This window comes from Muscardinus avellanarius, assembly GCF_963383645.1.
Source record: "Muscardinus avellanarius genome assembly, chromosome: X".
Taxonomy (NCBI): Eukaryota; Metazoa; Chordata; class Mammalia; order Rodentia; family Gliridae; genus Muscardinus; species Muscardinus avellanarius.
This window is the reverse complement of record NC_137792.1, coordinates 14,725,341-14,751,057: the sequence shown is the minus strand read 5'-3', so window position 1 is coordinate 14,751,057 and position 25,717 is coordinate 14,725,341.

The window sequence follows — 25,717 nt, the reverse complement described above, 5'->3', positions numbered from 1 at the left end:
TCACCAGTGTGAGAAACTGGAATTTAATCCCTCAGTGAAACTTTGGGTACTAGCATTAAAAAATGGCCTCAAAGTTATCTCAGCTGAAGTGTAACTCCTTGTCCAGTCTTAGGTGAAGTGTTGTTTCTATCTGTCATACTTCTGACTCACTGTTGAGTAGACCATGAATTTTGATGACCATTCAAACAGTCCTTAGATAGAGCCACATTTTTGTTTGTTTTTGCCATAAAGCTACCTTTGACAATGTGTGAAGATGAGAGCTGAGGGGATAAGAGCAAGGCACCATAAGGTGTGCTATATCTTCCAACAAAGATATATATTCAAAGAGTAAAATGGACACTAGTCACTTTTTACTGTATAGGAACTGAGCCATCATCCTATTTTTAAGCAATTCTGGGGATGGAACCCAGGGGCATTCGACCTCTGATCTATACCCACCAGCCCCAATTTTTATTCTTTATTTTGAAACAGGGTCTCAATGAGTTGCAAAGGGCCTTACTAAGTAGCTGAAGCTGTCTTCAAACCCAGATCCTCCTGTCTCAGCCTCCCAAATGCTGGGATTACAAGCATGCACCACCCTGCCCAGCCCACTTGAAGTTTTGAACCTAGAACAAATAACCCAAAGAATCTGGAATAATAGCATACTAAATCTTGTGTCATTGGACAACAGTGGGTGAAGCAGTCTTCAAAGCAGCTGTGGCAAAATTGGAGGTCACTTTTGTGATGCCCAGAGATTAGAAATTCCTGTAGCAGCTATGTAGGATCCTGAGAAGTGTTTAATAGTGAATATATTAGTGTCTTTACCAGACACTTCCTTTGTTTTCCTCAGCACTGTTCATTTTCTGTACCTTATCTTCTGTCTTTCTGGAAACTGTGTAAGTTACCCTTGTCAATACATTTGATATTTGATTAAATGATAAACAGTCAATTTTTATTTCTCTCAACTGAAAATCTTAACTGATACAACAGGCTTGGGTGTGGCCATGGAACTACTATTTTTAACAGCCTGTGAAACTAAAACAAACTTTAAGAGCACTTTTCTCATTCCTGTTTCCTCAAAGGAAAATGAGTATAACAACATATGCTCAGTAGAGCACTTGTGATGTTCAAATAAACTAATTACCAGAGAAGAGCTTCAAAAACATGAATAAGATGATTTCACATTTGAAGGCATCAACTAAATGATGATTCTGGAGTAATTTTCCACTCAAAATGAATGGATTTCATTAAACCATTTCAAATACCTTGTAAAGGAATCTATTTAAATGCACCTATGGTACATTTATTAATTATAAAAATTGGCACAATTCTTCATTCTTTTCTGTATCTAAGCTCTTTATAATGAGAATTTTGGCTCCGACCATCAAGAATCAGAACCTAGTTCTCTATTCTCTGGTCTAGGCTGGGTACCTTACTTTGGCTGATAGAATGTTATAGAAATGGTAGTGTGTCTATTTTTAATCTTACTCCTGAAAAGCTTTTTCTATTTCATCTCTTCTTTTGGAACTTTACTAGATAATATGTGAACAATCACAAGCCTACTAGAAGGTAAGAGACCACCTAGATAAGAACTGAGATCTCCCAACCATAGTCAGCCAAAGCTTAAGAACAGAGAAGCCTAGCTCTCCAGGCTAAATTGTTGACACACAGAAATTTTAGTTAAGCCAATTAAATGACTGTTGCTTTAAGCCACTGTGTTTTGTAGTGGTTTAGTATGCAATAATAAATAGCTGACAATATACCCCATATACTTTATGGCTCCTAGCAAAGCTCTGAGACCATTCGGACCCATAGAAGGGTTGAATAAGAAAATTCTTGGCCTGGTTAACGTCATACAGTCAATATATATAGTAGCTTTGCTGATACTAAGTTCTCTGTCCAGTACCACATCACATCTTCATGATTAGATTTTTAAAAATGTCCTAAATATGTTTTCTGCAAAATGTCAAATGGGTAACTTTAAAAATCAATATTAATCTAAAGATAAATATCATCATATTCTTCTTGGGATGGAAATTATTACAATTACGAATTTATAATTTTATCATTAAAAATTAAAATTTTAAGCCAGGAATGGTGGCACATGAGTGTAATCTCAGAACTTGGAAGGCCAAAACAGGAAGTTCACAAGTTTGAGGTCAGCCTTAGCAATTTAGCAAGATTCTCAGCAACTTAACAAGACACTATTTCAAAATGAAAAAATAAGAAAAGGACTAGGGTTATAGCTCACAGGTAGGAAAATTTAAACTGACCAACAGCAATCAAAGATATTGAAGCAGCAGTAAAGAGTCTACCATCAAACAAAAGCCCAGGTTCAGATGATTTCCTAGGCAAATTTTACAAAACCTTTATAGAAGGTCTAATCCCAATACTTCTCAATCTATTCCATGAAATAGAAAGAAGCAGGATTCCCCCAAAGACACTCTATGAAGCTAATATCACATTCATACCAAAATCAAATAAAGACAGCTCAAGAAAAGAAAACTACAGGCCTATGTTGTTGATGAACTTAGACACAAAACTGCAAAACAAAATACTAGCAATGCACATTCAAAACCACATCAAGAAAATTATATACCATGACCAAGTTGGGTTCATCCCAGGGATGCAAGCCTGGTTCTAAATACAAAAAACAATCCATATAATTCACCACATAAACAGAACTAAGGGCAAAAATTACACGATCATTTCAATAGACACTGAAAACATATTTGATAAACCCAAAACCCACTTATTCATGCTTAAAAACACTGCAGAGAATCAGAATAGAAGACACATACCTTAACATTATAAAGGCAATGTACAATAGGCTCACAACCAACATCATATTGAATGGGGAGATATTGGGAGACTTCCCCTTAAAAACAGGAACAAGACAAAGATGCCTATTATCACGACTCCTTTTCATTATAGTACTTGAGACTCTACCCAGAGCAATAAGGCAAGAAAAGGAAGTCAAAGAAATACAAATAGGAAAAGAAGAATTTAAACTATCTCTAATTGCAGATGATATGATATTATACTTAGAAGAGCCAATAAACTCAACCAAAAGGCTTTTAGAACTGATCAACAAATTCAGCAGTGTCTGGATACAATCATTCTTAAAAAACCAGAAGCTTTTCTCTATGTCAACCATAAATTCACTGAAAAAGAAATCTAGAAAACTTTTCCACTCTTCATATCCCCCCAAGCAATAAAATACTGAGGAATAAACCTAACCAAGGAGAAAAAGGAAGTCTACAAGGAAAATTAGAAAACATTGAAAAAAGAAATCAAAGAAGAACTTAGAATATGGAAGGACCTTCCATGCACTTGGACAGGCAGAATAAGTATTATCAAAATGGCCATTCTTCAAAAAATTATCTACAGTTTCAGCACAATACCCATTAAATTTCTATCAAGGTTATTTTCACAGACATAGAAAAATCAGTCCTCAAATTCATTTGAAACAGCCCAAAACCCAGAAATAGCCAAAGTAGTTCTCAGCAATAAGAAACATGCAGGAGACATCACAGTACCTGACTTCAAAATATACTACAGAGCCATACTAATAAAAATAGCACTATATTAGTACAAAAGCAGACATATAGACCAATTGAGCAAAATAGAATTCTCAGAAACAAATCCACATACTTACAACAAATTAAATTTTTACCAAGGGGCCAATAAACATACACTGGAAAAAAGCCTTTTTAACAAATAGTGTTGGCAAATATGGTTATCTATATGCAGAAAAAATGGAAATAAATCTCATTTTTCACTCTGCACAAGAGTCAATTCAAGATGGATAAAGACTTGGAAATTAGACCAGAGACTCTGTGACTACTTGAGGAGGCCATATGACCAACACTCCAACACATATGCATGAGTAAAAAATTTCCTCAGTAAGACTCCAAAGGCACAAGAAATTAAAATAAGGATCAATATGGGGAACTGCATTAAACTGAAGAGCTCTGTGCATCAAAGGAACCTATCCAGAACCTCAAAAGACAGACAACAGAATTGGAGAAGTTTTTTTTTTTTTTTTTTTTTTTTTGCCAGCTACTCCTCTGATAGAGAAATAATATATAGAATATACAGAGAACTCAAGAAACTCACTGCCAAAAAAGCCCAGCCAAAAAATGGTCAAGTAAACTAATAGACACTTCACAAAATAAGAAAGACAAACATCCAATAAGTGTATGAAAAAATGTTCAACATCACAGCAATCAGAGAGATGCAAATAAAAACTACCCTGAGATTTCACCTAACCCCAATTATAATGGCAATCATTAAAATTACAGACAATAAATGCTGGTGAGAATGTGGAGAAGTAAGAACTCTAATACATTGTTGGTGAAATTGCAAATTGGTACAATCACATTGGAAAACCGAATGGAGCATTTTCAGAACAATTGGAATGAAACTACCATATGACCCAGAAATACCACTCCTGTGTATCTACCCAAACAAATGAAAACCAAACTACCAGAGTAATGAATGTATACTATGTTTATAGCAGCACAACTCACAAGTGCCAAACCATAGAACCAGCAGAGTTGTCCATCAACAAATGAGTGGATTTCAAAACTATGAGATATGTACATGGAATTTTACTCTGCCATAAAGAACAAAATTATGTCATTTTCAGGGAAATTGATGGAATTGGAGAAAATTATGCTAAGTGTGACTAGTCAGTCACAAAAAGTAAAAAATCAGATGTTCTCTCTAATATTTGGAAGCTGGGGAGAAAATGGGACAAAGGAGACAAACTTAGATGAGTGAAGAAGGCGACCTGACTGAGGGAGTTGGGAGAGGGGAAGAGAAAAACACCTCAATGGTCAGAATGTACATACACAAACTTATCCAAGTCAATCACTATGCTGAACATAGGAAGCAGGAAAGAGGAAGGAATAGGGTGGGAGATAGGGAAGGGCTCAATGAGTGCTTTGTGCATGTATACCTCTATCACCCTGAACTTCAACAAGATACATGATCACAATGCACCAGTAAAATAAAAAAAAATAGTAAATGGCTAATGTAAAGGCTTCTTTCTTTTTTTCTTTGTAAATGCCCAGTTTTGACACTTGTCTAGTGGTGATAACAATAATGCATTATAACAGTCATACAAATAAAAATGCTGGAACTTCCGGGAAGATGGCGATGGAGAAAAGCGGGGCTTATGAGCCCTGCTAACAATCAATCTCTATTACCATAAAATCAGCACCTTTCATAGCCAGAAAACACCATCAGCAGAGAAACAAAAAATGTAATTACAAGGGACAGAGAAAAAGAGGGCTGGAAAAACGAGACACCAGAAAGAAACCAAACCGCAGTGCTGCAGCTGGAACGGTGGTGCAAAGCGGTGGGTGCCATTTTCCCTTGCAGCACCAGGCTCCAGAGAGGAGGGGAACTCATAACGGAACTCAGAACCAGAGAGGAGATAAGCCAGCCTCACGCCCGAGGATGCGGCAGCAGCATATTACTGCCAGCGGCAGCGGCGAGCTCACCGGACGGCTATGGACCAACACACTCAACAGCCCACCAAGCTCCAGAGAGGAGCAGCAGACAGCGAGCCGAGGTGAGCTGCTGCAGATCAGCCGGGAGGAATTCGGCATATTTCTTGGCGAAAGGAGCATCTAAAGCTCCCAGAGGCTGGGCTCAGCATACCCTGCAGGGACTCAGAGCGGAGCTCAAAAACAGAAAAGAAATATGCCAGCCTCACGGCCGAGGGCATGACAGCAGCACCATATTGCCACCGGTGGCAGCAGCAGCGAATTCACCGAGTCCACTACAGCTCCATCTGCGTAGTCAACAACAGTGAGTCAAATTGTGGTCCCTAGAGGAGAAATCCCAGCACAGTACTCCCAGGGACTTGACCCAGTGGGGGAGTGGCGGTGGCAGAGATATCACACCATAGGAGAACAGCCAACCTGGCAACCCCCCCCCATGGTCTAAAGCAGCCTCGATTGACTCCCAGGGTCGGAGACTCTGCAATACAACCCAGTAAAGGAGTAGTGGGGACCGAGATACCACAGACTCAAGATCCAGAGCACCTTAAGTGAAGTCATAGTGACCCAAGGGAAGAACCCAGAGAAGGCACAAACTTCCGAAATCATGGGAAAGAGGAATAATACTAGAGCAATGAATGCCCACAACCCCACAACATCAGAACCCGATAAAACAGAAATTCAGAGATTTCTAGAAGATCAAATCAGGAAAATAACTGTAGAAATAATAGAGGTGTTTTGAAAATAATTCAGAGAGAGCCAAAAAGAGATAAAGGCTGCAATTAATGAAGTAAAGGCCTCAATTCAAAGTACAAACAACCAATTAGACCACATGGAGAATAGAATCTCGCTCTTAGAAAATGATCATTCAAAAAATGAACGCATAGTTTCTAATTTAGAAAAAAAAATCTGAGACAGCAGGAATCTGACATTGAAGAAATATGAGCCCATTATAAGAGAGCTAACCTAAGAATAATTGGAATAGAGGAGGGAAAAGAAGGTGAAATGAAAGGGATCAACAATCTCTTCAAGGAAGTAGTAGCAGAAAATTTTCCAAACATAGAGCAAGAGGTTGATACACAGGTCCAGGAAACTTATAGAACTCCCATTAGACAGGATCTGAGAAGAGGATCTCCACGCCACATAATTGTCAAAATGACCAATGTGGAAGCCAAGCAGAGAATCTTAAAGGCAACAAAAACAAAGGGCCAAGTGACATTCAGAGGCAAACCAATTAGAATCACTCCAGACTTCCCAAACCAAGTCATGAGAGCCAGAAGGGCTTGGAGTAACATATTCCAAACTCTGAAAGAAAACAACTTCCAGCCAAAAGTTTCCTACCCAGAAAAACTTTCTATCAAATTATATGGGGGAAATAAGACAAACAGAAACTGCAGGAATTTATGTCTTCAAAACCAGAGCTAGAGAAAATACTCAAAGAGATTAACTACAAAGAAGAAATAGGTAACACACATCAGAACCAGAGAAACAAGATTTTCCATCCAACAAACAACTAAGATTGGTTATTTGTGGAGATTCATTATTTATGTTAGTCTTTTACCTATTTCTAAATTGTATTGTTTGCTTTTATTGTTGCTAATTTTTAGGATTTCTAGTTGTAATATTAATATACCTTCATATATAGCATTTGGAAATATTTATCTTATTCTATCAGTAACTTTTAACTCTATTTACACTGTCTTTGGATATACAATATTTTTTTATTTTTTAAGAAGTTTGTTTACCCTTTTGTTGCCTGTGCCATTGAAATCATATCCAAGAAATCACTGCCAATTTCAGTTTTGTGAGGTTTTATGACCCAGATTTTCTTCTAAAAGTTTATAGTATTAAGATTTATATTTAGGTCTTTTATCTATTTTGAGTTAATATTTGTATATGATGTTAGGTAAGGGTCCAATTTTATTCTTTTCCATTTAATTATTATTTTTCAACAATATTTAGTTAAAAGATTATTATTTCCTCCACCAAATGTTCGTGGAAACCTTGTCAAAAATAACTTGACAATATATGGAAGAATTTATCTCTAGGCTTTTATTTAACTCCAATGATTTATATATCTGCCTTTATAACAGTACTACACTGTTTCAATTATTGTAGCTTTATATGATTTGAAATAAGAAATTATAAATCTTCTAGCTTTGTTCTTCGAGATTGTTTTGGGTATCTAGAGTCCATATTCCATATCAGGATAGATTTTTTCTGAAAAATAAATAAATAAATGTATGATAGTTTCACCTAAAAAAAGAGAAAAAAATATTCTCTGGTAAGAAAGAAAGCAAAAAGAAATATTGAAATGTTATCTTTAAGTCATCAAAAGCTTGGTCAGACAAATGAAACTGTTATGTGAGATTACCATCGTTAATATTGGATAAATTGCTATAAAACTAGATGTCAACCACTAAGCCAAGCATGGGAAGGAGGGATGGGGAGGGAACGGGGTGGGGATGGGTAGGGGCTAACTGGGCAATGGTGCATGTATGTCTATAAAAGTATTTTCTTTATACCATTATGATGTATGAATACAGTGCACCAATAAAAAAAGAGAAAAAACAAATAAAAATGCTGTACACTACTTGAAAAAGAAGCTTTCTAAATGTTTTTGAAGGAAAAGTTCTAATTGATGTCCCCATTATATTGTTTATTTCTAATATTCCTCATGCATGTGCTATTTGCAACAGCTACTTGAAAAAAAAACTTATTTCTGAACCTTGAGTCTGGATTGGAGCAAAATAACTGGCTTAGGAACAAAGTAATTGGCTTTCAAATTAAAAATTTCCCTGAATTTTGATTTGCATTTTAGCTTTTATTACCTGTATACCACTCATAGTGTCTTGACTGTAAATGATAGAAGTGTCTTCCCATCAGCTATAATACAAGAAATGCTTTAATTCTCAAGGCATGTTATTTTTTTCAACATGTTCATGCAACTTTTATGACTTTTTCCACAAGCAACCATGTTTTCATGAAGTACTGCAATGTTATTAATATTTTTAAAGTATGGTGTTAAAGCTTTCTTATATTCAAGCTGCCTTTTAAAATGTAGAGTAGTGGTTCTTCCATCATCTTTGGACATCTTGTAAAACACATGGCAAGGCAGTTCCAAAATAGCTTGCATTTCTATATAGCATATCATTTTACATTCTCTTATTTGACACGAAGTCTGTCGCTTGCTAAAGAATGATGAAGTGTCTCACTATCTGTGGTCTCATAATTTCTTTCTGACTACACAACCAAAATAAGTGAACAGAAATTGTATGATTGTGGGTCCAAATTATGTATAACACTGAATATGTTCAGTGGATTCTCAAAGACAAATACATGATAATTTTATTCACTGATTTTCCATCCTGTAAATAGCTTTTCAGTCAAATGTGCTATGTTAGCTGTTGTATAAAACCTAGAAATCCCTTGACAAGCAAGAAAATAAGAATCACAGTTGAATTCACCATTTACTCACCAGTTTATTAAACTTTAAGGAGACTTCTTCTAATTTTGGAATTACAATTGTGTGATATAAAAGATATAGAGTTTGCATATTCATTAATACCACTGAGTTCTATGGATAAAAAATATAATTCAGGATTTTTTCAGCAATATATTTTCTAGATAAAACTTTGTGCCAATGATTTTTAAAATGCCCTAACTTATAGACCTCAACAATCCTTTCTTTTCAACTCCTAGGATTATTGGCACCTTATAGAGATAATTTAAATTGATTTTATGTTTAAAAGTTTTAGGCTTTGAAGACTTAAAACTATAAGAAATTGTCTTCTCAAGTGTATTCTTTTAAAATCTCTTAATCTGAAGGTTGCTAGTGAGGACAAAATGGGTTTAAAGCACAACTCAGTTTTTCCTAACATTTTCTTCTTGTATCCTTTAGATCTTTTATCTTTGTTGAATATATATTTTATTTATAATACATTGAATGTCTCATAATACAGTTTCCCTATCACTTTACCACTTTTCTTTTTTATATTTATCTTTAAAAATTTTTACATCCTTTATTCTATCAGGATAAAAAGCTATTGATTAAATTCATTTTTAACTTATTTTTAGTTTTTTTCTTCTTGTGATACTTTCATGTGGCAAATTGACATTTGGCTTTTACACCATCCTCCCAAGAAGTGATGAATTTTCAGTAGAACTTTTTTCTTGAAATACTATCTAAATGGAAGTAAATGGATATATTTTAATGTTCTTAAAAGGTTATTTTATTAGATGTTATAATTGTACACCAAATAATTCAACAAAAATTAGAATTAATATGTAATCTAATCTTTATTATTCAATCTTTTATTATTATTCAAATTGCAATTAATTACCAGTCAAAAAGGAAAAAAATGTTCTTTCTAAAGTTATCTTCCTTGTGCACATTCATAATATTTATATCTGTCAATCTTTCTGTTATTCCTTTAACTCTGAAAATTAATAATTGCTTTATGCATAAAAATTAATGGCTTTCATAATCATGTTATTATAGCATTTTAATTTTGTGATATTAAATACACATTTATACCACCATGGACTGCTAGAACTTAACAAATAAAGCACACAAAGATACTGAAATTCTATATTGCACCTAGAATTCTTATCCATATTTGCAAGGAAGTATTAAAAAATTGATTAAAAAATGCCATTAATCTATCTTATTAGCATTGCACTATTATTTGGATTACTATTGTTATTACTTTAACTGTATATAATGGAAATCTAGGCAATTACAAAACCTTTCAAATGATGCTGAAGTAGGCAAGAATCTATTTAGCTTTCCAAAGGCTGTAGTTAGAGCTCAAGTTTAAAAATAAATTTTTGACTAAATTCCCAGGTCAAAGTCAAATTTTCATTCCTCCTTGATTTTTTAAATTTCCATCTTAAAGAATAATTTCAAGTGGTTTATAAGATTTCCATATAAGGAAAGTATTTATGTACATATAGTGCATCCCTTTCTAACTGAAAGCAATATATTAGGTTATATGTCCACAATTTCAGAAGGTTGAACTTTAAAGTTTAAAATCCCAAGTCTCTCCTTGTTGATTAAATGCAGGCTGGCCAGTGACTTCCCAAGTTCCAGGCCCAGCCCTTAAGGAGTTTTCATCTTTGTGTCTTAGAACCCAGATGTCATGCCTTAAAAAAAAATCCAGGGTATATTACTAGAGAACCAGAACATATGGAAAGGCCCTAGGATGCAAGAAAGATGAGCTGCCATATAGATGCATTGTGTAGAACTGAATTTCAGTTTACAATCAATTAAGACCTCAGAAATGCTAGAATAGCCAACTTGTGCCATCTAGCCCAGCCCATGCAACCACATGAATTCCAGGTGACATTCACAGAATATAAGAATTACTATTTAACTTACCAAGTAATAAGAAATAGTACATAGCTATTTTAACATATTAAACTTTGGAGTGATTTATTATTTATCAATAATTAATAGGGATGGACATTTGTACCTAGCTTGGGATCCTACTCACCCATTCAAACATGTGTCATTGGCTCTCTGGGCAGAGGATAGAAGGTTGAAGAAGTGAGGAAAATTCTTTTGAAGACTGGTAAAAGGAAATCAATTATGTGTTGACAGAATATTTGGCAAGATTTTGCATACAGTAACTTGGAAGACAAAAAAGAACCCAGTGAACTTGTGTATTTGGCTAAATTTCCAGAAAGAAAGTTGAAAATGCCAATTGACTTCTTTAGCCCTATATAATGTGTTATAAAAGAAAGATAAAGAAGAAATTGTTAATGTTTTTAATAAGAATTTAGAGGATTTATAGAGGATCTGAGAAAGTCTTCTCAACTCAAAAAAGACTCAAAGGTCAAAAGAGACTCCAGGAAAACATTCAGCTCACAATACTATAAGTAAATTGTGGCTCTAAGTTCAGGAAAAAATTAAAAGTGAGGCTGAAAAATTTAATGTACATGGTAACTTTGCAAGACCTGCTGCAAAAATACATAAATAAATATTAAAAGGGCTAGAGGTAAGCCGGGCACAGTGGTACACACTTGTAATTTCAGTACTTGGGAAGCTGAGACAGGAGGATCATAGGTTGGCGGCCAGCCTCAGCTACTTAGTGAGGCCCTCTGCAACTTAGTGAGACCCTATTTCAAAATAAAGAATAAAAATAGAGCTGGGGATGTAGCTCAGAGGTAGAATGCCCCTGGATTCTATCTCCAGGACCAAAAAAATAAAAATAAAATAGGGCTGGAGGTGGAGATCAGAGGTAGAATGCCCCTGGGTTCAATCCCCAGTATCAAAATATGTTGTTTTAAACCACTAAGTTATAGGGTGGTTTGTTCCATAGCCATAAGGTTTACTGAGGAAAGTTGAAATATAAATAAAACTCTATATAGTGGGAGCATTAAAAGTTGTCCTGCTATTTATTAAATTAATTTGGTTAAGATATATTCTGTTTAGAGAAAATGCATATTTATTTTAGCAAAATTAATTTGTATCACTTAAAAATATAGGATATGAAATTCCAGTTGAGATATTCAGAGTCAAGAAAATGTACTGTAGATTTAATAATTTTTTAAAACCTGGAGGCATATGTAAACTAATACAAAATAAGACTTTTCAGTGCTCAAAATATGTTTCAGCAACTACCCATTCATGAACAACCTGTTCGTGAATGTTCTGTTAAAAAGTTTAATCACAATTTTTTATTGGTATGGTTAAACAATCCTTGCCAACCAGGGATAAGTACCACTTGATCATAGTGAGCAATCTTTTTTCATGTGCTGTTGAATTTAGTTTGCAATATTTTACTGAGGAGGCTTTGTATTTCTGTTCATCTGGGGTATTGATCTATAATTTTGTTTCGCACTGCCCTTGTCTGGCTTTGGTATTAAGCTAATGCTGGCTTTATACAATGAATTTGGTAGTGTTCTGTTTTCTGTAAATTTTTGGAATTATTCCAGAAAGATTGGTTTCAGTTCTTGAAATGTAGATTGAATTCAGCAGTGAAGTCATCAGGTCCTGGGATTTTCTTTGACAGGAGACTTTTATTATTAATTCAATGTCATTACTTATTATTGGCTGGTTTGGGTTTTCTAGTACTTCATGATTCAGTCTTGGTAGGATGTATGTCCTTCAACCTGTGATCCTCTTGTCTCAGCCTCCCAAGAACATGTACCACCATGCGTGGCTAAATATATGCATATATTAAATCCTGTATTTTTATAATTTATTTATTTTTTGAGGGTCTGGGGATGGAAACCAGGGGCATTTTATCTCCAAGCTACAACCCCTGCCCTATTTTTTATTCTTTATTTTGAAACAGGGTCTTACTAAGTTGCGGAGGGCCTCAGGCTCCCAAATTGCTGGGATTATAAGCATGCGCCACCACGTCCAGCTTATTTATTTATTTATTTATTTATTTATTTATTTACTTATTATTTTCATGATACCAAGGATGGAACTCAGGGGTCTTCTGCCTCCGGAAAACACCCTAGACCTATTTTATTTTTTACTTGGAAAGAGGGTCTTGCTAAGTTGCTAAGAGCCTCACTAACTTGCTGAGGCTAGCTTCAAACCTGTGATCCTTCTATCTCAGCCTCCCTAGTACTAATATTACAAGTGTGCATCACCATGACCAACTAAATATATGTTTTCCAATACCTCTAATCTATACCCACATTCCTTTTTAAAATTTTAAAAATTATTTTGAAACAGAATCTTGCTAGGTTGCTGAGGACCTTGCTAAGTTGCTGAGACTGGCCAGGAACCTGCAGTCCTCCTGCTGAAGCCTTAGTATTGGGACTACAGGTGTGCACCACCATGCCTAGCTCCACATGTGTGACATTTTTAATGTCATCCTGGGAATGAAGACATTTACTCAAGGTGGGTAGGTGGATCATGGGTTAAAAAGCTGATTCTGGGCAGCCTTCCTTGAGCTGAATACAGAATGTTAATGAATGAGGAGATAAACTCCTTCTCTAACAAAATCAAATATTACCAATCAGGATTCAAGCATTCTGGAAAATAATCATGTTAATAATTTAATAACATCTTTTACTCTTATTTTTTCAAAATATAAATTAACTTATTTTTAAGGATTTAGGTCACATGAACTGAAAAGTATTTTAATCCATTTATGTTGTTTTTGGTATTATTATTTTTTAAATTCATGAGCACTTCTTTATTTGTAAGCCAATTTTGATATTGTAGACAATACACTTACACATACAAACATATATGAACATAGGCAGGAAACAAGTACCTTATAATTTTAATTTGTCAAGTATTTTATTTTTATAGATAGGTACTAAATATAGTACCAGATTGAAAGCTCCAAATATTTGTTTTGTTTTCTTTCTGTAATACTGGGGATGGAACTAAGGGGCATTCTACCTCCAAGCGACACCCCAGCCCTATTTTTATTTTTATTTTGAAACACAGTCTCACTACGTTGTGGAGGGCCTCACTAAGTAGCTGAGGCTGGCCACAGACCTGTAGACATTATCTTTTTATAGTCTTCTGACATTAGTTCTCCCCTGTTTAATCACAGTGAAGTAGAGTAAAATATTGTGGCATATAAGACAAGTTATTTCCCATTGTTACCCATCTGTTGGATTTCCCTTTCAAGCTGGTCTTGACCTTGGCACCTGAAGGGATTCAAGAGACTTGCCAAAAACAAAACTTCAGGTTTCCTGTCCCTATTTGGGTGTCACTGGTTCAGAACACTTGCTGTGTTGGGTGCTGTGATATAATTAGAAGTGCTCGTGTATGAATGACTCAACGAATAGCCAGTTTTCCCCAGCACCATTTGTTGAAAAGTCTTTTCTTCGTGGAATGTATTTGACCCTTTTATCAAAGATCAATTGACTATAAATGTGTGAATTTGTTTCTGTATCTTTTGTTCTGTTTCATTGGGCTTTGTGCCTGTTTTGTGCCAATACCATGCTGTTTTAATTACTGTAGCTGTGTAGTATAATTTGAAGGTAGGGATTTTGATGCCTCCTTTGCTTGTTCTGGATCTTTTGTTTTTCCATGTGAAATTTATGACTGAGTTTTCTAGGTCTATGAAAAATGACATTGATATTTTGATAGGGACTGCATTGATTCTGGAGATCACTTTTGTTAGAATGGTCATTTTGATATTTATTCTGCCTCTCCAAAGCAGGAAGATATTTCCATCTTCCAAGGTCCTCTTCAGTTTCTTTCTTTAGTGTTTTATAATTTTTATTGTAGAGGTCTTTTACCTCTTTGGTTAGGTTTATTCCTAGGTATTGTATTGGTTTTGAAGTTATTGTGAATGGAATTGTTTTCTGTATTTATTTCTCTGTGAATTCATGTTTGGAAAATAGAAAAACTATTCATTTCTTTAGGTTGCTTTTTTCCCCTGCTATTTTGCTGAATTAATTAACCAGCTCTAGTAGTCTTTTGGTTGAATTTTTTGGGTCTTGTTCTGCAAAGATAATTTTTATTCTTCTTTTTTCTACTTGAATTCCTTTGATATCCTTCTATTGTCTTATTGTTCTGGCAACAGTCTTGAGGACTATATTGAAAAGGAGTGGTGATAATGAGCATCCTTGTCCTGTTCTTGATTTTAGAGGGAATTTCTGCATTTTTCCCCTCTTAATATGATTTTGGCTTTGGGTTTATTGTATACTGCCTTAATGATGTTGAGATACAGACCTTTATTTCAATTTTCTGCAATTTTTAAAACATGAATATGTGTTGGATTTTGTCAAATGATTTTTCAACATATATTGATTTGATCATGTGATTTTTGTTCTTAGTTTAATTTATGTGCTGAATAACATGTGTTAATTTGCATATGTTGAACCAGTCTTGCTTTCCTGGGATGAAACCAACTTGGTCATGTTATACAATTTTCTTGATATGGTTTTGAATGTGCATGGCTAATATTTTGTTTAGATTTTTACATCTATGTTTATCAATGATGTTGGCCTATAAGTTTCTTTCTTTGAGGTATCTTTATTTGGTTTTGGTATGAATGTAATACTGTCTTCATCTCTTTCAATTTCATGAAGTAACTTGTGAAGTATTTGGTTTAGTTTTTCTCTAAAAGTTTTTTAGAATTCAGCTATAAATTGGTCTGGACCTTGACTTTTCTTAGATAGCAGAATTTTTATTGTTGCTTTTATTTCTTTGCTTGTTACTGATTAGTTTAGGTTTTCTATATCTTCTTGGTTCAATTTAGGTAGGTTGTATGTGTTTAGAAATTTTTTTATTTCTTCCATACTTTTTAGTTTATTAGAATATAAAATTTCAAAATAGTTTCTGAAAATTCTATGAATTTCCACACTGTCTGTGGTGATACCTCCTTTTTCATTTCTGATTTTAATAATTTGAGTTGATTCTTTTGGCTACATTGGCTAGGAGTTTCTCAATCTTGTTAATCTTTAAGAAAATAGCTTTTTTATTTATTGATCTTTTGTATTCCTTTTATTCTCTATTTCATTTATTTTCCTCTGATTTTAATTACTTTCTGTCTTCTGCTGGCTTTGAGATTAGACTATTCCCTTTTTTCTAGATCCTTGAGTGTATCATTAGGTTGTTTTTTTTTTTTTTTTTTTTTTTTGCAACTTGCTGATCTTCTTATGTGGGCCCTCAATGCTATTTTCCTCTTAACACAGACTTCAAAGTGTCCCATAGAGGTCTCCGAGGCCGGGATCGAAGCCTGCCGAGGGGTTAGGCTGGTGCCGGGGCCAGTGAGACTGGGATCGGAGCCTGCCATGAGGCAAGGCCGGTGCTGGGGCCTCCGAGGGCGGAATTGGAGCCTGCTGAGGGGTTAGGCCAGTGCCGGGGCCAACCGCCGGCATCGGAGCCTGTCGTGAGGCAAGGCTGCTACTGGGGCCTCCGAGGCCAGGAGCGGAGCCTGCCAAGGGGTTAGGCAGGTGCTGGGGCCAGTGAGGCTGGGATCAGAGCTTGCCGTGAGGCAAGGCCAGACCTGGGGCCTCCGAGGCCGGGATCGGAGCCTGCCAAGGGATTAGGCTGGTGCGGGGGCCAGCAAGGCCGGGATAGGAGTCTGCCGTGAGACAAGGCCGGAGCTGGGGCCTCTGAGACCGTGATTGGAGCGTGCCAAGTGGTTAGGCTGGTGCCAGGGCCAACGGCCGACATTGGAGCCTTCTGTGAGGCAAGGCCACTACTGAGGCCTCCGAGGCCGGGATTGGAGCCTGCTGAGGGGTTAGGCCAGTGCCCGGGCCAGCAAGGTTGGGATCGGAACCTGCCATTAGGCAAGGCCAGTGCTGGGCCCTCTTAGGCCAGGAGAGGAGTCTGTCAAGGGGTTAGGCTGGTGCCAGGGTCAGCGAGGCTGTGACGGAGCCTGCCTTGAGGCTAGGCCGGTGCTGGGGCCACCAAGGCCGGGATTGGAGCCAGCCGAGGGGTTAGGCCGGTGTGGGGGCCAGTGAGGACAGAATCAGGGCCTCCCATGAGGCAAGGCCGCTGCTTGAGACAGCGAGGTCTGGATCAGTCCACTGGGTAGCCAGGCCACTACTGGGGCCATCAAGAGTGGGATTGGTACTTGCAACGCAGCATGCGCAGATAAATATCACAGAAAATAAAAACCAGATTCTTCCCCTAATCAGAAAAACTAGGAGGAAAGGGCCAACAGGAAGAGGTCGAGTTATAGAAATGGCCCTATAGTGAAGCAATTAAGGTGACCAATCAGAGGGTATGGAATAGGAGAAGATGGAGCCTCTTTAAAATGCAGGAGGTACATAAACAAATGTATCAAAGTTAATCACCAAACAAGCATGGAATCGAGGGAGGGTGAGGGAATGGGATGGGGACTGGATGAGGGCTAATTGGATGATGTGTGCTAGTATATCCTCTCAAATCTTGTATTCCAATGTGATATATGATTACAATGCACCAATAAAAATAAATTAAAAAAAGAAATAAACATTTTTTAAAAACAAAAAAAACAAAGTGTCCCATAGATGTTGGTATGTCATGTCTCTATTTTTTTTCCTTTTTCTTTCTTTTTTCTTTTTTCTTTTTATTTGGAACATATTAAAAATGGCATACATTCAGACTGCGCTTAGTACCCTCTCCCCAAATTCCCTTACAGGAATTTTTAAATTTTTCCCCTTATTTAATGAAAATGTTTGAAATAAAGAATTCATTCAATGCATTTGTTAAAAGATTGAGACCATTTGAAGATAGAATCAGAGAACTGGAAGGTAGATTAATATAGATTATCTAAACTGAAATATAAAATGAAAAGAATAAAAACAAAACAATGTTTCTAAGAAAGTATACAATATCAAATGATCTAATATATAGTCCCAGAAAAAAAAAACAGATGAGAGTAGAGTAGAGAAGGCAGAATAGATATTTGAAGAGATAATGTCTGATAATTTTAAAGATATAATGAAATATACCATATCAAAGATATCTAAGAATCTCACAGAACTATACTTAGATACATTATAGACAAATACATGAAAAACAAAGATAAAAGAAAATTTTGAAGGAACTCAAGAGTAAAAAGATACATTATTTATAGAATAACAAAAAATTAAGGTTACTTCTAATCTGAAATCATGAAAGTCAGAAGAAATTGGTATGACTTTAAAATACTTAAAGAAAAAACCCTGTTTACCCAGAATTCTATACCAGATTAATCTTTTTATAAATATACAATGAAATAAAACCTTTTGATAATTGCTCAAAAATTTGTTGACATCTAACTTGCTCCATAAAAATACAGTTTTACTGTAGTTTTATATTTGTTATCATATAAAATTTTTTTAGAAATTTTCTATTGGTGCATTGTAGTCATACATCTTAATGGGGTAAGAGATGGTAGAGGCATACATGCATACATCACTTTTTTGGCCTTTCCCCAATTCCCACCCCAATCCCTCACCCATCCCTCCTTCTCATTGTTGACTTACTGATTAGTTTTCGAATGTTTGTGAATGTACATCATGTACATTATGGAATTTCCCTCTTTCCCCTTCCAATCTCCCTCAATTAGATCAACTTATTTGCTCATCTATGGTTTCTCTTTCCTTCTCCTTTTTAGTGACTGACTAATCTAACTTAGTATAATGTTCTCCATTTCTATCTCCCCGCAAATGGTATAATTTTTGTTCTTCTTTATTGCTAAGTAAAATTCCATTGTGTACATATCCCATAGTGTTGCAATCCATTCATTTATTGATGGACATCTTGGCTGGTTCTATAGTTTGGCAATTGTGAATTGTGCAGCTATGAACATAGATATGCATGCAATAGTTTTGTAGTTTATTTTCTATTCTTTTGGGTAGATACCCAGAAGTGGTAATCACAACATTTAATTTAGTAGATTATACTTGCAAATACAAAGATAACTTTCTGAATGTTATCATCTTTAAAATGTTTTTATGAATGTAAGCTCTTTTTTTCTGATTGAAAGTTTTGCATGGGGTTTCAGTTTTTATTACCAAAACATAAGTCACTGTGATACTAGACTCCCATGGGGTTTCAGTTTTTATTACCAAAACATAAGTCACTGTGATACTAAACTCCTCCTCACTCAAAGACAGAGACATAGTGAGTGATATTATCAGGATTTCTGGAATTATCTAAGTTGGAATGATATTATGTTAGCTCATTCTTCACAACAATAAAACCAAACCAAAAGAAAAACAAAAATGCCTATGAAATATAATGTTCAAATCAAATAATAAAGTATATCATTTGTACCTTATTCATTGAAAATTTTGATTTTTCTTTATATGATTTTCTTAAGATAATAACCAGTATTTTTCTACATGTATCGTTGAGAATGAACCTAGCTCAACTCACAACGTGTATCTGTTTTAATCTCTTTAAAATGCTATAGATGGGTAGTTTACAAACAAAGAATTATTTTCTCATAGTTCTACAGGCTGTAAAGTATAGGATTAAAGTACCAACAGATTTAGTATCTGGTGGTAGCCCATTTTCTGTTTCATAAAGGGCCATTTTCTTGCTGTGTTATCACATGGAAGAAGATAGAAAGACCTCTCTGGAGTCTCTTTCATAAAAGCACTAATGTCATTCATGAGGTTCTGCCTTCATGACCTCTCTGCTTCCCAGTGTCCTCCCTCATTTCCTAGTACCATCAATTTAGGGATTATGATTTAATGTTATTTTGGGAAAACACATTTTTAGTTCATAGAAATAATAATGCAAAATTCAAGGAGAGAGAATGGGAGGAAAAGCTTAAGAACAACTGATAATATTTTTAGGAAGACACACAGGACTCAGGATATAGCTGTATTCATGGCTAAATCTTATGCTGAAAGGACACAGTACAATTTCAGCAGAAGGAAAAACTGCATCAATAGTTTGGGAAAACAGCTTCTCTTATTAGTTAGGTGATAAGAACAATCCCAGAATCCAAGTTCCCAGATACCAGCTAAAGGCCAAAGTTGTGAATAGGTCATTTTAAGGATAGCAGCAACAGGACTATTATTCTATCTCTTTTCCACAAAGTAATTAACCAAAAATTTAATTGACTCCAACTCCTTCAAGATCTGGGAGAAAGAAGAAGCTATTTCCATAGGGGAAACTATTTACTGTGTCTAAATTTTTTCTTTACAAATGATGTCTGTTGTTGATATTACAAAGTCACATCACCACAGTGGACTTCAAACTGAAGAAACGGACATATGGATTATGTTGTGACTATGGTCAATGTAAGCATTTCCAATATTATGAAATTAAACATGTTAGCTGGGTGTGGTGACCCACACAAATAATACCAGTACTTGGGAGGCTAAGAAGAGATCACAGGTTCAAGGACAGCCTCATCAATTTAGGGAGACTTTCAGCAACCTAGCAAGAACCTATTTCAAAATAAAAAATAAAAAGATGGGTGTGGTGGTGCATGCTTGTAATCCCCGGGCTTGGGAGGCTGAGAGAGGAGAATCACATAAGTTCAAAGCCAGCCTCAGCTACTTAGTGAGGCTCTCAGCAACTTAGTGAGACCTTCTTTTCAATAAATGATAAAATAGGTCTGGGAGTATAGCCCAAAGGTAGAAAAGCCTCTGGGTTCCACCCCAGTACCACAAAAATAATAAAGAAAAGAAAAGAAAAGAAAAGAAAAGGAAAGAAAGAAAGAAAGAAAGAAAGACAGACAGACAGACAGACTAAGGGTATAGCTCAGAGGTAGAAAGCCCTGGGTTTAATCCCCTTTATAAAAAAAATTAAACATGTTAGTTAAAAAATCAAAATTTGTATTTATGGATGGACATTGACAAGTATTCATTTTCAGTCACAGTTAATGATAAATCAAACAGAGGCATCAGATATCTAAGAACTACATCTAGATAATTAAATTCAATATAGCTGGCAGGAGTTAAAAGTGGGATTTGTATTAAGAGCCTTTTTAAACAAAAAGAAAAGCAACTAAGGCAAAGCACTGAGCAGAGGAGTTCTTTGTGGCATTCTCCAAAATGTCATCCTAGCATGGCAATTGACCCCTACTCCTTCAGACAGAGACATTCAAACACAAAAATCGATGTTTTTTAATGACAAAGTTGAAGAAGACTGCTGATGGAAAGCCATTATTTTAAGTACTATTTATTGACATAATATTTTCTTAATGGCCTACTTCTAAATATGCTCAAATGTAGGAAAGGAGTTCTGACATTAGTGGACAACTAAAAAATGCATAAATCTTAGCAGGAAACCAACTTTTATTCCATTTATATGTCAATCAATAACTGTATGACTCTAGCCATGTTTTTTTCATACTGGGGATTGAACTCAGGGGCATTCTACCTCCAAGCTATATCCTTAGTCTATTTTTTTATTTTGAAATAGGTTCTTGCTAAGTTGCTGAGGCTATCCTCAAACCTGCGATCTTCTTGTCTCAAATTCCGAAGTATTGGGATTACAGGTGTGCACCACCATGCCCAGTCTAATCAAGCATCTTAATTTCTCTGAAACTTAGTTTTCTCCTCTATAAAATTTGCACAAAACAACAAATTCAAAATATCATTACAAGTTTTATACTAGATGTAATATTTCCTGTAAATTTACATGTTATAGTAGGAATACTATGAAAGGTAGATAACATTGTCTTTTATAGCTTTACATCATAGTTCTTTATTTTAGATGCTGTATGAGCCATTATTTAAAGGTGAGTAAAACAGAAAAAAGAAGCCTCCATGATATAACTAGAACAAATCTTTGTTAATTTGTTATTCGGGGCATCTGCACTTAGAAAACTATGTTAAGAGTAGAAAGGGCTTATTTTTAAAAGATAGCTTAGTGTGCTACAATTTTTTCTTAATAATAAAAAGCCAGGAAACTACAGATTCTGCTTTGTCTCTTTTAATATAGAAGCTTGAAATAAGAGGTTTTTTCAAGACAAATCTAATAAACAGGCAAAGGTAGATAACTCCAATTCTACTGCTCATTTACATTCCCCAATTTCTGATTGAATCCCTCACCAGGAGTCCCATAAATCTCTTGCAATGGGGGCTTCCTGTAGAGCACACTGTGTGCCAAAATTAGAGGGGATGATTACACATCAACATTAAAACAACATGAAGTATAGATCTTCAACTCAAACAGGAAAAGGGGTTTTTTGCAACGGTGATTTTTTTGAAGCACTGAGCCTCAGTTTGTGGATATTAAAATGATTTCACAGCAGATGTTAATTTCTAGTTCCAATCGATGGGGGTGGTGAATTACAAAATTAAAGGGACTCTGAAATGAGTAAGCATATTACTTATTGCCCCTACTGCCAAGGATGAGGAAATGAAGAGAAACATCATGTGACAAGTCATTCCTATACCTAATATAAAGAACAATAATGAGAATGAAATGCTATAAAATGGGACAGATTCCATCTCAAAGACAGCAAAATAGCAGGTACTCACATGGTACATTGTATATCTGTTTGATACAGTTCTGATTTTGCACAGTACTAAAAGTTCCTCAGTGGCATAAAATGCTCCTCAGTTATTCTGTGTGTCCTACTCCTATAGGACACAGGGAATTTTAATTTACTCACATGACAGCTGTTTTCCCCCAATTAACACTTACATAAAAGAAACCATTTTTCTTGTACATGGACATGATATGCAGCCATTCAATAGGCTTTTATCTAATGATAGTAGATGGAAGCCACCCTGTTATTCTCTCAGCCAACAAGGCCAATAATAACATTCTTTAGTCACCCCCCCATAAATAATTAAATAGGCTTTCTATGGTCCATGAAGGATCTCTTTAATTCTCTACTGTTACGTTCAGAAGAAGTCTTTATTTCTGCTTCTGATATATGTGTGTGTAAATATATTGTATTGACTTTGGCTTTTAAAATTGGTCTTGTGTGACTTGTAAAAATGACCTCAATTAACACTTAGCTGTTAATATGAAGGTCAGTAAACCCCCTTAAAATGAAGAATGCTTTGGAAGGTAGCAGCTGGTTTTAGAAAAACCTGAGCTTTGAAGTGAGAAGGAAATAATTTTGAATCCTTGCCGTGTCATCAACAAGCTGTATGAATTTGTCATGTCACTTAACTTCTCTGTTAAAAATAATTGTTAATCTGCGAAATAAAGATATGTTTCTATATAAAGGTATAAAGAGACTTACCTGAGAGACAGTATTTATAAAAGTACTTAGTGGAGAGTCTAACAAATAGTAGGAATTCAATGTGTAGTTGCTAGTATATTCAAAAATGAATAATTTTTCTCAAGGGTGAAGAGAATGAGAAGGCATGATAGGAAAGGTTTCAAGGAAAAGGTACTGTTGAAGCTGGGCATGGTGGTGCATGCTTGTGATCCCAGAATTTGGGAGGCTGAGACAGGAGGATCATGCTGTGCAGCCAGCCTCAGCTACTTAGTGAGGCCCTTCGCAACTCAGTGAGACCCTGTTTTATAAAGAATAAAAAATAGGTCTGGGGGTGGAGCTTGGAGGTAGAAGGCCCCTGGGTCCCATCTCCATTACCACAAAAAAAAGAAAAGAAAAGAAAAGAAAAGAAAAGAAAAGAAAAGAAAAGATGGTGTTAAAATTTGACTTCACATGATGGCTTTCATAATATGCTAATCAATAACGTTAATTTGTTTGAAAGATGTGTTTATTCCTGACCCCTTCCCAAATGGAGAATAAAAGGCTGAAGGTATTCTGATTCCTATTTATAATTTTTATAGAAATATTCTCTGTGTTGACCAATACAGCTAAGATTAAGAATAATGTAGAGACCTGAAAGCTGTTCTCCAACACTCTTTTCTCTTCTTTTTGAGCATGTAACCAAAATTAAGATTTTCCAGCCTTTCATGAGACCATGCAATTGAGTTTTAAGCAATGGAGTATGAAAAGAATTGATATACACAACCCATAAAATATTCTTTCCCATTAAAAATCCCTATCTTCCATGTTCTTTCCTCATTTCCTGGCTTGATGAAAATGAACCTAGGAATCTTGGAAGCCATGTAGACAACCTGCTGGCTAAAAACACCAGATTGGACTATTCCATGAACAAAAAGTAATGTCTATTCCAGTATAGTTTAAGGATTTGTTACAGCAGATAGGTTTATCCCAACCAGTACAGATGACAAACACAAATCTTTTCTCTTTCAGCTTTTGCCCATCACATTACTCTTTTATTCTATGTCATTGGCTCTCAACCAAGGTCAATTTTGCTCCTTCAGGAATGTTTGGTAATGTCTAAATATACTTTTGGTTATCAAACTGAGACATGCTACTGGCATCCAAAATACAGAACAGCTCCCTCCTGACCACGAGGAATTATCCAGTCTGAAACTCTGCTATAAGCTTAGATGAGGCCACAATACCCTTTTTAACAAGCCATCTATGGTTCTACAAATGGTTTGTCCTTCCCTAAGCTGTCCTACATTCATAAACAATAGACAAAATGATTTTATTTTTGCCTTCCTACAATAAAATGAAAATTTTTACAGGGATATGGCTTCTTTCCCAGCCTCTCTGCAGCCCCCCTCAGTTCACAGCTGTCACACACTTGAGAACTCCATGTGAAAGTAAGATGCTTGTTTTCTTGTTTGCCATTGTATCCTCAGACCCTAGAACAATACCTGGTACATATGAAGAACTTAACCAATACTCACTGAGTAAATAATTTCATTTTAGAAATCACAGGGAGTGATAGAAACTGAGACATCCAGGGAGCACTTACGCCATTTCAAGGGAAAGCAAGTACTCAAACCTTGCATCTGTTGACTGAAAGGAAACCTAGGTTAGCTGAATTTATATAAAGCCTCTGATTTTAATATATTTGTATCAATTTTAGAACATTATATTGGTACCACTGTTTAGACAATACAGTAAACTTCTGTGAGTCTCATTTGGCTCTTCCACTTACACTAAGTTAAAATGATTACTAATAGCAGTAACTATCATTATTGGGCTTTTACTCTATGTCAAGCATTGTATAAGTTAGCTTCTGTGGCATAAAAACCATGTCACGGCTTAAAACAATTTTAAATTTGTAAATTTTTATTTATTTACGTTTCAATTTTGTGTCCAATAGTCCTAGCAGAAAAAATTACTTTGACATTTAGACCAAATCATGCCACACTATTCCCAGAGTACTCTGGGAAGGGTAACTCATGCCCTTATTTATTTGCTTTGCCACCAGGAGTCATTATGCTGTTTTTTTTTTCTTTTTACACAATCACATTGCTTACCCGAGTAGAATTCAGTTTCATAAAAGCCTTCAATTTTAAAATTAACTGTATGCCTCTTCTTATAAAGTCATTAATCCTATTAATGAGAGCTCCATTTTCATTAATGAATTGTTTTCTAAGCACTCATCTTAAAACACCATAACATGCTGGCCATGGTGGCGCACGCTTGTAATCCCTGCGTTTGGGAGGCTGAGACAGGAGGATTGCACGGGTTCGAAGCCAGCCTCGCTGGCTTAAGAGACCCTGTTTCCACATAAAAATATTAAATAGGTCTGGGAGTGTAGCCCGGAGAAGGGTTCCATCCCCAGTACCACCCCCCCCCAAAAAAAGCAACTAAAAAAACCCACCATAACATTGAGATATTTCTTTTTTTTAATATTTTTATTAGTATATTGTATTTATACATCATAATGGGATAAAAAAAATCTTGTATAGACATAAATGCACACATTGCCCAGTCATCCCCAACCCAGTCCCCACCTCACTCCCTCCCCATCCCTCCCTACCAGGCTTGGCTTAGTGGTTGACTTCGATATGAATAAGTACATCATGCGCTTTAAAGCATTTCCCTCTCCCCACCTCCCATCCC